Source organism: Engystomops pustulosus, chromosome 1 (assembly GCF_040894005.1).
Source record: "Engystomops pustulosus chromosome 1, aEngPut4.maternal, whole genome shotgun sequence".
In the NCBI taxonomy this organism is placed as follows: Eukaryota; Metazoa; Chordata; class Amphibia; order Anura; family Leptodactylidae; genus Engystomops; species Engystomops pustulosus.
Window position 1 is genome coordinate 22,523,651 of NC_092411.1, and position 13,149 is coordinate 22,536,799.

The following is a 13,149-nucleotide window of genomic DNA, read 5'->3' on the forward strand; positions in this document are numbered from 1 at the left end:
ATAATACAAGAATGATCATTACCAAGGAGATATTTTGATATGATACATTCCTCTTGTCAGTTCATTTTTGGAGCTAATGCATGTTCAGCAAATCCAGCAATGTTCTGCAGTATGTAAATGTAACAATTCAATTTACATTTCATTCTCAATGTAACATGGGAATAAATTGATTTAACAAAATAAGTGTGACCAATAAATTTCTCTGTCACGTTGCTGACAGACTGGAGAGACGGATGGTAATTGAGCTGCAGGTCTGAGCAGGTGGCTGGCTGCGGCTCTTATATAAAGAGGAACCTGTAGGGTAACGGGAACATTGGCACCAGATATTAAAAATGAGCCTGAATATACAAAGACAATGCAATGTGGGTTTATAGCCTATAAATAGAAAGGAACACAGCCGGGGGGAAATCCAAATGTCCTCTGCATGCATCAGGTTACCAGACAGGACGTACAATGCGAGCCGGGGCCCCAGATTAAGGATCGGGGATTAGAACCTCAGGGCAAATTATCATCATTGCCTTTAATGTTTACTACTAAGACCTGGGTTTTATAGGATGAGTTGTGTTTGTTTTCTGTCTTTTATTATTATGTAATTGAACATTTCCAAAACGAGACAATTAAAGCTCATAGCGGCAAAAAAAAGACATCAACCATAAAAACCGCATGAGAGACTGAAGAGACTGTGATATAAGACCTTAAGACAAGCAGGAGCTTATAGAGAGACATCATAATGAGTAGCTGGGGGCCTAATAAGGTTACAATGGAAATTATGGGAAGTATTTGGTCCTCTAATCTGTAATAGCAATGGGTTCATTAGACCATGACCAGTAGAGAGCCACGTCCACAGATCCGCTTAGAAGTTTCATCTATCCAACTTTTTTACTGCATTGGGCTCAAGGACCTAACCTAAGGGGGTTGTTTGGTCCTAGAAGCTTAGATATTCCGTATAAAGAGACAACTGCTACAAACAATACATCATAGTATGAGGGCATCTACTGACAGGTTGTCTTCAAAGTCTATTTTAACAGAACCAATCTGGACCCTAGCTTCAATTCATAATGGAAGCCAATTCCATTGCACCACAGGTCCAAACAGTGTTCTTCTGACACCCATCGAGGTTCTGTCCAGGTGTGATACTGTACAGCCTAGCACTATCCTTACAACTCAATGTGGTGGAGCTGTGGATGGAGACTCCAATGAACCAAATAAAAGTCAACAAGATCAATTGTCCACAATCTAGACCCATAACATGATGGTACCAGCACAGCATCTCCTTTTTCTTCTATGCCCTATAACACTTGACATAACCAAACTCATGAGTTCCCATGGTTATAGAATGCAATACAAGGGTGGGTCAAGGTAACACCAGAGGAAGACATGAGCTTGATTGTCTCCAATAATTCCTGGGTTGGGTCCGATGCTCCGTGGCTCCACCTGGTTTCCATATTGATCCTAAGGACAAATACTGTGGCAAGTTACTGAAAATGTTAATATTATCCTTCATACTCCAAGTGAACTCACTCCTCGAAAGAGTAATAAGACAACAATACATTTTTGATAAATCCTAATAATAAATTCTATGAAAAATAACATTAATAAAAGAACATTCTAATGGATGAAATGTGTGTGAAGAAGACTCTCCACTCCCCGTGGTCTGTGTTCTCCGAGTCCTGGGGGGTAACTGTGAAGCTTTTGTCTTCTTTCCCCTCCCTCAGCGGGAAATCCCAGCGTGACATCATCTACAGTGCAAGCCCAACCACACGTCAACAGCTTGAAGCCAGATTCTTGTCTCCATCTGTAAAGATAAAGAAATTCCTTAGTGTTCATTTCCAATATTTGGTAGATATGGTAAACACATAAGGACTGTGTACATGGTGGGATCTGTGCCTTACATGTGATCCAGGAGTAGGGAGGTGTGAGTAAGGGACCCCTAGCTGTCAGATGTCCCAAGTTCTCCATGTTATAGGTGTACTCATCTAGCCAGGCTCGGAGGAAAAGACATTGGGATATCCCAAGATCTGGGTTTATGGGCTGACCTACCATTGTAGATGTTACCCCACGTCCCCCTCCCGCCACAGAATAGGAAGTAAGTTACTACCTACAGGGTGTTTGACCAATGGGACCCCCAATGATTAGTAGAAAGAGGGAAACTTGGTCAATGGAGTGGAAGTGTGCATGAATACCCAGCACTCCATGGACCTTTCTCTTTGTCATGGAGTGATTGGAGTGTTTTCATGTACGGAAACCAGAACTCTCTCATAGAGGGCATTTTCGGTCCCTCTTTCTCCCCATCACTTGAGGTCCCAGCGATCAGACCCTCAGCTTTCAGTGATAACCACAGGATAGGGATAGTTACGTGGTGGTACAATCCCTTTAATCTAATGCACAATATGCCCTTCATCAGGTTGATATCTAGCTCCTGAGTGCCACTGAAATGTCAGCAAATTATCAATGGACCAATAGTTCTAGCAGTCGACATCTTCTCTGGTGGGTCTAGGAGAACCCAGTCCTGTATTGTACCTCCATGTACCTGCAATGTCACATAGTAGAGGTTTCATTGGACTCCACATATAAGTAGGCATAAAGCGGCTCTGGGTAGAGCTGTATAGGCTCATGTACTACGTAATGCAAGTAAAAGCATCCAAAAATACACAGCAAATATATCAGGAGCAGATAATGTGATGAGACGACACGGATTATCCCACAAGGTCTTCGCTCACCATTATCCCAGTTTCTCGAGGCCATTCGATTCCTACGGGAAATTTGGCACATCCCCGGCCTGGGGCAGAAGGCCAGCGCTAATGGCCCCCAGGAGGCGTTAATATGGGTAACCAGAGATAACCGTCCGTCTATTAGTAGGAGATTATGAGGGTCTCCATTCCTTCCCGCCTCCTCTGTGCAAAGGTCAAGAAAATCAATGCAAATACAGTGATTTTGTAAATACAACGGGGCTCATTTACTTACCCATCCGGAGGAGTTCATAGAAAGTGCATTGTCCAACGATCATGCACTCTGCTGTGATTCGCTAATATCGTGCGCCCGATATCCTGCATGTGTCGCTTCCCCGCTCAGGTCCCCGGAGTTCACCTTCTTCTTTCTGGTGCATGTAAGTGCATTGTCTTGCGACACAATTTGAAAGTTAAATCCCACGCGTAGTCTGAATATGTCGGATCGTCCAACACCCCCCCTCCCTTTCCAACACATGAAATATCGATTGCGTGCAACACAATCCCAGCGCAGACACCTGTTAAATAAGCTGGGCAATTCCCAAAAACGGTGCAAAGTCCGACGAAAGTGCGATTCACGACCAAAATTAACCAAAATTATTTAACAGTTTAAAGAACAACTGTAAAGGAAAAAAAACTTTTGCCCTTAGCTAAAATAAACTATTCTCTTATTAATTTAGATTTACTAGTAGATTACTGTATGATCATTTCTTACTATGATGCAGAGATCCAGTGATATTTGTCTTCTGTGTCCTGATTGGCTGAGCTGTTTGTGCACATTCATGTGAATGCCCTCAGTGCTCTGGCCTCACTGCCCTTAGCTGATGTCACATTTAGATCCCACCCACTACAGGAAAAACAGAGAGGATTTCAGAGACTGCACTCCAGACTGATACATTGTAACAAACCAGCAGAGAGATTTGTGCAGCAGCTGCTGGCATCCTTACCTCACAGAGCATTGTCTAGACTGGATACAATTGTCTCCACTTCTCAGCTGAGGGCAGGACTAGCTATGTACAGGGTCACTGCCTCTTAGTACAGTTCAGCTCCAACATACACTAAATGCTAATAACATATATAAAACCATCAGATAACAGAAAGTCTGGAACTCTAGACTCTAGAATTACTCCAGGATGAGGGATGAGAAACCAAAGACAATAATAGAAAGGTCATTTAAATGGATTACATAAGAGCAGGACAGATGTCACATAACCTGTGACCTCTATAAATCAGCTCTACATAAAGAGGATCTCTAGTGTAATGGGAAGTTTAGTCTCTGTAAAAATCTGAGATTCTTCAACTTTCTATTTCTAAGATCTTTGCTTACTGTCAGTGAAAAAGAACTTTTCTGTTACCACTAAGAGGCAGTGGCCCTGTACATAGCGAGTCCTGCTCTCAGCTGAGAAGTGGAGACAATTGTATCCAGTTTAGACAATGCTCTGTGAGCTTTACAGCCTGGACTCCAGACTGATACATTGAGGCACATTTACTTACCCGGTCTAGTCGCGATCCAGTGGCGCGTTCTCCGACGCTGATTCGGGTCTGCCGGGATTCACTAAGTTCGTGTGCCCAATATCCACTAGGTGTCACTACTGCACCGAGGTCCGCCGGAGTTCACCTTCTTCTTCCCGATGCATGTGAGTGCTGATCTTGAGACACAAATTCTTTTTTAAATACCGCGTTTTTTCCGAATCCGTCGGGTTGTTGTTTTCTTTCGCGTGAAAGGCGGCGCCGAAGCGCCAAAATCCTGGGGCAATTTGGCGCACATCGGAAATCGTCGGGAAACCCAAAGAAAGTGCGCGATTCGGACCCTTAACTACTGACTACGATTAGTAGTTTAGTGCGCGATTCGGACCCTTAGTAAATGAGCCCCACTGTAACAAACCAGGGGAGCTTTGCAGCTGCGATGGATGTGTTTGGCTCTCAGAGAACGGTCACTGCTAGTCATGGGAATTCCAGCTCTTCTTAGTGAGCTGGCTCATTAGGCTCCGCTCACTAAGAAGACACGACTCTTCTGTCTCCTGAACAGCTCTCTATTAAACGTATAATAGGGAGCCGCGCCCTCACCACTCCATTTTTTTTTTGAGCCAACGGCTCACTGAGGGGGGCCAGCTCCAGTTGTTCACGAACAAGACCTGGCTCATTCGTGAACAACACATCACTAGTTACTGCCTCTGGATGAGTTCTTATTCAGCAACTGAAAAGCTTGAAAAGTAGAATTTTTCATTTTGATCTTAACCTCGGAACTTGGGATATTTTCTGATACAGCAGGGATAGAAACAAACAAGTTTGGCTTCATTACACGTTTTCTACCATTTTGTGTCTAGAGCGTGTATGATGACCTCAGTATAGGCATATTAGAGGAGGGGGATCAGACTACACAGGGGTTGTTGACTGTAACCATGGAGATGCATTAATCTGCATAGGAGATTCCTTTCTAGATGTATTAGAGAAGTCGGTAGTTTGGGTAGAGGGGCTGTAGGAATACTACAAGGAGCCCCTGTGTATACTTCACATGTAGCCATGACCTTTATGGAGATGTTTCATCCCAGAACACAGGGGGCAGTGGGCGAGTGACTATGGCAGCGTTCACACTGATGTGCCATGTCCTCTCGCCCCTCCTACTCATAAAACATCAGGGTCACCACTTACCAGCAAAGGTCAGATGCCGTGCAGTAAATGGTGTCAGAGACGCTCTCATCTGTCATGTCTATGTTAGTACAGTCCTGTGAGGGGTCTCCTGTAGGGGGCGTCATGCAGGTTGTGTCACCATCAGGTTACTCAGGTTCTGGTCTTGTGTTTATAGCAGAAGGTTCTTTAAAAAGTGTCAATCAAGGATTCAATACACAGAAAGATATTACATCATGTGGGAAAGTACAGAATCGAAAGAAGACTCCCCCCCCCCCCTCCCGAAGTCCAGGAACTGGATACCTCCAACCAAATGTGTACAACGCCCTTACCATTGTGTGGCCGGAGAATATAGCAGGAGAGTTCCCCTGTGTGGCCGATGTATGCAGTAAATACCTGAGCTCCTCCTAGTGGTGGAGTATATACAGAATTTAATGATCTCATGAGCTCCTCCTAGTGGTGGTGTATATACAGTATGTAGTAATCTCCTGAGCTCCTCCTAGTGGTGGTATATATACAGTATGTAGTAATCTCCTGAGCTCCCCCTAGTGGTGGCTGTATATACAGTATGTAGTAATCTCCTCAGCTCCCCTAGTGGTGGCTGTATATACAGTATGTAGTAATCTCCTGAGCTCCTCCTAGTGGTGGCTGTATATACAGTATGTAGTAATCTCCTCAGCTCCCCTAGTGGTGGTGTATATACAGTATGTAGTAATCTCCTGAGCTACTCCTAGTGGTGACTGTATATGCAGTATGTAGTAATCTCCTGAGCTACTCCTAGTAGTGACTGTATATACAGTATGTAGTAATCTCCTGAGCTCCTCCTAATGGTGGTGTATATACAGTATGTAGTAATCTCCTCAGCTCCTCCTAGTGGTGGTGTATATACAGTATGTAGTAATCTCCTGAGCTCCTCCTAGTGGTGGTGTATATACAGTATGTAGTAATCTCCTGAGCTCCTCCTAGTGGTGGCTGTATATACAGTATGTAGTAATCTCCTCAGCTCCTCCTAGTGGTGGCTGTATATACAGTATGTAGTAATCTCCTGAGCTCCTCTTAGTGATGGCTGTATATACAGTATGTAGTAATCTCCTGACCTCCCCCTAGTGGTGGCTGTATATACAGTATGTAGTAATCTCCTGAGCTCCTCCTAATGTTGGTGTATATACAGTATGTAGTAATCTCCTCAGCTCCTCCTAGTGGTGGTGTATATACAGTATGTAGTAATCTCCTGAGCTCCTCTTAGTGGTGGCTGTATATACAGTATGTAGTAATCTCCTGAGATCCCCCTAGTGGTGGCTGTATATACAGTATGTAGTAATCTCCTGAGCTCCTCCTAGTGGTGGCTGTATATACAGAATTTAATGATCTCATGAGCTCCTCCTAGTGGTGGTGTATATACAGTATGTAGTAATCTCCTGAGCTCCTCCTAGTGGTGACTGTATATACAGTATGTAGTAATCTCCTGAGCTCCCCCTAGTGGTGGCTGTATATACAGTATGTAGTAATCTCCTGAGCTCTCCCTAGTGGTGGTGTATATACAGAATTTAATGATCTCATGAGCTCCTCCTAGTGGTGGTGTATATACAGTATGTAGTAATCTCCTGAGCTCCTCCTAGTGATGGCTGTATATACAGTATGTAGTATTCTCCTGAGCTCCCCCTAGTGGTGGCTGTATATAAAGTATGTAGTAATCTCCTGAGCTCTCCCTAGTGGTGGCTGTATATACATTATGTAGTAATCTCCAGAGCTCCTCCTAGTGGTGGTGTATATACATTATGTAGTAATCTCCTGAGCTCCCCCTAGTGGTGGTGTATATACAGTATGTAGTAATCTCCTGAACTTCTCCTAGTGGTGGTGTATATACAGTATGTAGTAATCTCCTGAGCTCCTCCTAGTGGTGGTGTATATACAGTATGTAGTAATCTCCTGAGCTCCCCCTAGTGGTGGTGTATATACAGTATGTAGTAATCTCCTGAACTTCTCCTAGTGGTGGCTGTATATACATTATTTAGTAATCTCCTGAGCTCCTCCTAGTGGTGGTTTATATACAGTATGTAGTAATCTCCTGGGCTCCTCCTAGTGGTGGCTGTATATACAGTATGTAGTAATCTCCTGAGCTCCCCTAGTGGTGGTGTAAATACAGTATATAGTAATCTCATGAGCTCCTCCTAGTGGTGGCTGTATATAGAGTATGAAGTAATCTCCTGAGCTCCTCCTAGTGGTGGCTGTATACACAGTATCTAGTAATCTCCTGAGCTCCCCTAGTGGTGGTGTATATACAGTATGTAGTAATCACCTGAGCTCCCCCTAGTGGTGGTGTATATACAGTATGTAGTAATCACCTGAACTCCTCCTAGTGGTGGCTGTATATACAGTATGTAGTAATCTCCTGAGCTCCTCCTAGTGGTGGCTGTATTTACAGTATGTAGTAATCTCCTGAGCTCCTCCTAGTGGTGGTTTAAATACAGTATGTAATAATCTCCTGAGCTCCCCCTAGTGGTGGCTGTATATACAGTATGTAGTAATCTCCTGAGCTCCCCCTAGTGGTGGTGTATATACAGTATATAGTAATTTCCTGAGCTCCTCCTAGTGGTGGTGTATATACAGTATGTAGTAATCTCCTGAGCACCTCCTAGTGCTGGCTGTATACACAGTATCTAGTAATCTCCTGAGCTCCCCTAGTGGTGGTGTATATACAGTATGTAGTAATCTCCTGAGCTCCCCTAGTGGTGGTGTATATACAGTATGTAGTAATCTCCTGAGCTCCCCCTAGTGGTGGTGTATATACAGTATGTAGTAATCTCCTGAACTCCTCCTAGTGGTGGCTGTATATACATTATGTAGTAATCTCCTGAGCTCCTCCTAGTGGTGGCTGTATATACAGTATGTAGTAATCTCCTGAGCTCCTCCTAGTGGTGGCTGTATATACAGTATGTAGAAATCTCCTGAGCTCCTCCTAGTGGTGGCTGTATACACAGTATCTAGTAATCTCCTGAGCTCCCCTAGTGGTGGTTTATATACAGTATGTCGTAATCTCCTGAGCTCCCCCTAGTGGTGGCTGTATATACAGTATGTCACAATCTCCTGAGCTCCTCCTAGTGGTGGTGTATATATAGTATGTAGTAATCTTCTGAGCTCCTCCTAGTGATGGTTGTATATACAGTATGTAGTAATCTCCTGAACTCCTACTAGTGATGTCTGTATATACAGTATGTAGTAATCTCCTGAGCTCCTCCTTGTGGTGGCTGTATATACAGTATGTAGTATGATCCTGAGCTTATCCTGGTGGTGGCTGTATATACAGTATGTAGTAATCTCCTGAGCTCCTCCTAGTGGTGATGTATATACATTATGTAGTAATCTCCTGAGCTCCTCCTAGTGGTGGCTGTATATACAGTATGTAGTAATCTCCTGAGCTCCTCCTAGTGGTGGTTTAAATACAGTATGTAGTAATCTCCTGAGCTCCCCCTAGTGGTGGCTGTATATACAGTATGTAGTAATCTCCTGAGCTCCCCCTAGTGGTGGTGTATATACAGTATATAGTAATCTCCTGAGCTCCTCCTAGTGGTGGCTGTATATACAGTATGTAGTAATCTCCTGAGCTCCTCCTAGTGGTGGCTGTATACACAGTATGTAGTAATCTCCTGAGCTCCCCTAGTGGTGGTTTATATACAGTATGTAGTAATCTCCTGAGCTCCTCCTAGTGGTGGTTTATATACAGTATGTAGTAATCTCCTGAGCTCCCCCTACAGGTGGCTGTATATACAGTATGTAGTAATCTCTTGAGCTCCCCCTAGTGGTGGTGTATATACATTATGTAGTAATCTCCTGAGCTCCCCCTAGTGGTGGTGTATATACAGTATGTAGTAATCTCCTGAGCTCCCCCTAGTGGTGGTGTATATACAGTATATAGTAATCTCCTGAGCTCCTCCTAGTGGTGGTGTATATACAGTATGTAGTAATCTCCTGAGCACCTCCTAGTGCTGGCTGTATACACAGTATCTAGTAATCTCCTGAGCTCCCCTAGTGGTGGTGTATATACAGTATGTAGTAATCTCCTGAGCTCCCCTAGTGGTGGTGTATATACAGTATGTAGTAATCTCCTGAGCTCCCCCTAGTGGTGGTGTATATACAGTATGTAGTAATCTCCTGAACTCCTCCTAGTGGTGGCTGTATATACATTATGTAGTAATCTCCTGAGCTCCTCCTAGTGGTGGCTGTATATACAGTATGTAGTAATCTCCTGAGCTCCTCCTAGTGGTGGCTGTATATACAGTATGTAGTAATCTCCTGAGCTCCTCCTAGTGGTGGCTGTATACACAGTATCTAGTAATCTCCTGAGCTCCCCTAGTGGTGGTTTATATACAGTATGTCGTAATCTCCTGAGCTCCCCCTAGTGGTGGCTGTATATACAGTATGTCACAATCTCCTGAGCTCCTCCTAGTGGTGGTGTATATATAGTATGTAGTAATCTTCTGAGCTCCTCCTAGTGATGGTTGTATATACAGTATGTAGTAATCTCCTGAACTCCTACTAGTGATGTCTGTATATACAGTATGTAGTAATCTCCTGAGCTCCTCCTTGTGGTGGCTGTATATACAGTATGTAGTATGATCCTGAGCTTATCCTGGTGGTGGCTGTATATACAGTATGTAGTAATCTCCTGAGCTCTCCCTAGTGGTGGCTGTATATACATTATGTAGTAATCTCCAGAGCTCCTCCTAGTGGTGGTGTATATACAGTATGTAGTAATCTCCTGAGCTCCTCCTAGTGGTGGTGTATATACAGTATGTAGTAATCTCCTGAGCTCCTCCTAGTGGTGATGTATATACATTATGTAGTAATCTCCTGAGCTCCTCCTAGTGGTGGCTGTATATACAGTATGTAGTAATCTCCTGAGCTCCTCCTAGTGGTGGTTTAAATACAGTATGTAGTAATCTCCTGAGCTCCCCCTAGTGGTGGCTGTATATACAGTATGTAGTAATCTCCTGAGCTCCCCCTAGTGGTGGTGTATATACAGTATATAGTAATCTCCTGAGCTCCTCCTAGTGGTGGCTGTATATACAGTATGTAGTAATCTCCTGAGCTCCTCCTAGTGGTGGCTGTATACACAGTATGTAGTAATCTCCTGAGCTCCCCTAGTGGTGGTTTATATACAGTATGTAGTAATCTCCTGAGCTCCTCCTAGTGGTGGTTTATATACAGTATGTAGTAATCTCCTGAGCTCCCCCTACAGGTGGCTGTATATACAGTATGTAGTAATCTCTTGAGCTCCCCCTAGTGGTGGTGTATATACATTATGTAGTAATCTCCTGAGCTCCCCCTAGTGGTGGTGTATATACAGTATGTCACAATCTCCTGAGCTCCTCCTAGTGGTGGTGTATATACAGTATGTAGTAATCTCCTGAGCTCCTCCTAGTGGTGGCTGTATATACAGTATGTAGTAATCTTCTGAGCTCCTCCTAGTGATGGTTGTATATACAGTATGTAGTAATCTCCTGAACTCCTACTAGTGATGTCTGTATATACAGTATGTAGTAATCTCCTGAGCTCCTCCTTGTGGTGGCTGTATATACAGTATGTAGTATGATCCTGAGCTTATCCTGGTGGTGGCTGTATATACAGTATGTAGTAATCTCCTGAGCTCTCCCTAGTGGTGGCTGTATATACATTATGTAGTAATCTCCAGAGCTCCTCCTAGTGGTGGTGTATATACAGTATGTAGTAATCTCCTGAGCTCCTCCTAGTGGTGGTGTATATACAGTATGTAGTAATCTCCTGAGCTCCTCCTAGTGGTGATGTATATACATTATGTAGTAATCTCCTGAGCTCCTCCTAGTGGTGGCTGTATATACAGTATGTAGTAATCTCCTGAGCTCCTCCTAGTGGTGGTTTAAATACAGTATGTAGTAATCTCCTGAGCTCCCCCTAGTGGTGGCTGTATATACAGTATGTAGTAATCTCCTGAGCTCCCCCTAGTGGTGGTGTATATACAGTATATAGTAATCTCCTGAGCTCCTCCTAGTGGTGGCTGTATATACAGTATGTAGTAATCTCCTGAGCTCCTCCTAGTGGTGGCTGTATACACAGTATGTAGTAATCTCCTGAGCTCCCCTAGTGGTGGTTTATATACAGTATGTAGTAATCTCCTGAGCTCCTCCTAGTGGTGGTTTATATACAGTATGTAGTAATCTCCTGAGCTCCCCCTACAGGTGGCTGTATATACAGTATGTAGTAATCTCTTGAGCTCCCCCTAGTGGTGGTGTATATACATTATGTAGTAATCTCCTGAGCTCCCCCTAGTGGTGGTGTATATACAGTATGTCACAATCTCCTGAGCTCCTCCTAGTGGTGGTGTATATACAGTATGTAGTAATCTCCTGAGCTCCTCCTAGTGGTGGCTGTATATACAGTATGTAGTAATCTCTTGAGCTCCCCCTAGTGGTGGTGTATATACAGTATATAGTAATCTCCTGAGCTCCTCCTAGTGGTGATGTATATACATTATGTAGCATGATCCTGAGCTCCTCCTAGTGGTGGTGTATATACAGTATGTAGTAATCTCCTGAGCTCCTCCTAGTGGTGATGTATATACATTATGTAGCATGATCCTGAGCTGCTCCTAGTGGTGGTGTATGTACATTATGTAGCATGATCCTGAGCTTATCCTGGTGGTGGCTGTATATATATATATATATATATATATATATATATTGCATGTAATATTTCCGGAGCTCCTCCTAGTGTTGGTTTAAATAAGCATAATGTTCTTATATGTCTATATAGGTGATAATCTAAAGTTTTTAGGATCTTCATGTTTTCTCTGTATTAGTTCTGCTCACTGCTGGGGGGGGGGGCACATCACTCTTTATCTTTACTGTTGTCATATTTCACTATATTTTCATAAATCTATATTTATAACAGACGGAAACAGAGTTTCCTGCAGCACATCTGCCTCTGACCAGCATACAGTTATTATGAGGCTCAGTTTCGAGATCAGTCACTCGTCATTTACATTTTGTAACTGGAAGATACTGAGGCAGCTCCCCCCCCCCCCCTCTTTCCCCCTGGGGCACCACCGAAATTACAGATGAGATTTGTTCTGTAAATCTTGGAAACAAAGTCCCTAATAATAACCTCATATCACCCTTGTATAATACAATTAAGTACTGATGACCAGGAACAGCGCCACCCCTGCCCATGGCCTTATCTGGTATTGCAGTTTATGCCCAATTATTTAAATCCAACAGAGATGCAATAACAGACACAACCTGTGGTAAAGGGTGGCGCTGCGTCTTAAGGAAAATCTCCTACAAAATGCCTTTAACGTGCTAATCTTAACTACTGAATATTTTTCTAAAATGTGATAAAACAAAAAGGGTTAAACTGGATTTTTGATGAAAATGGAAATTTTAGTGTGTGCCGCCATCACCCAATAAATCATTGACCAGTCCCATAAAGCTGTCACCCGGTAAGTGGCCCCATATGTCCCATGTAGCTGTGACAGCGGAGGCATGACACACGCACTGGCGTCACAGCACACGTCAGCCGGGCACTGAGGTGCCCCAGAAATGCCACCCAAAGGTGTCCCCGTCACATAATGCAGATACAAAGAACGATTTAACCCCTCTCCTCCCAGAGGAATCTTATCAGCATGAGGCGGATGTAGCTGAGCTGAGTTTGTCAGATCTTTTACGTGATTTTCGTAATATGGGGGGCTCTAGGAGGGTTTCCTTACTCCTTTAAGTCTTAAAGGGATTATACTTTCATAGACAATCCCTATAATATCAGA

At 43.5% G+C, this 13,149-nt stretch overlaps 1 protein-coding gene across 1 annotated transcript in view; it reads right to left on the bottom strand.

Moving 5' to 3' along the window:
- Positions 1-395: 395 nt before the first annotated feature.
- Positions 396-13,149, bottom strand: part of TTC33 (tetratricopeptide repeat domain 33) — a 186,459-nt gene continuing 173,705 nt past the window's right edge. Inside the window, exon 6 of the transcript XR_011853131.1 lies at positions 396-1,795. The gene's annotated coding sequence lies outside the window, so the exon portion shown is untranslated. The remainder of the gene's footprint in view (positions 1,796-13,149) is intronic.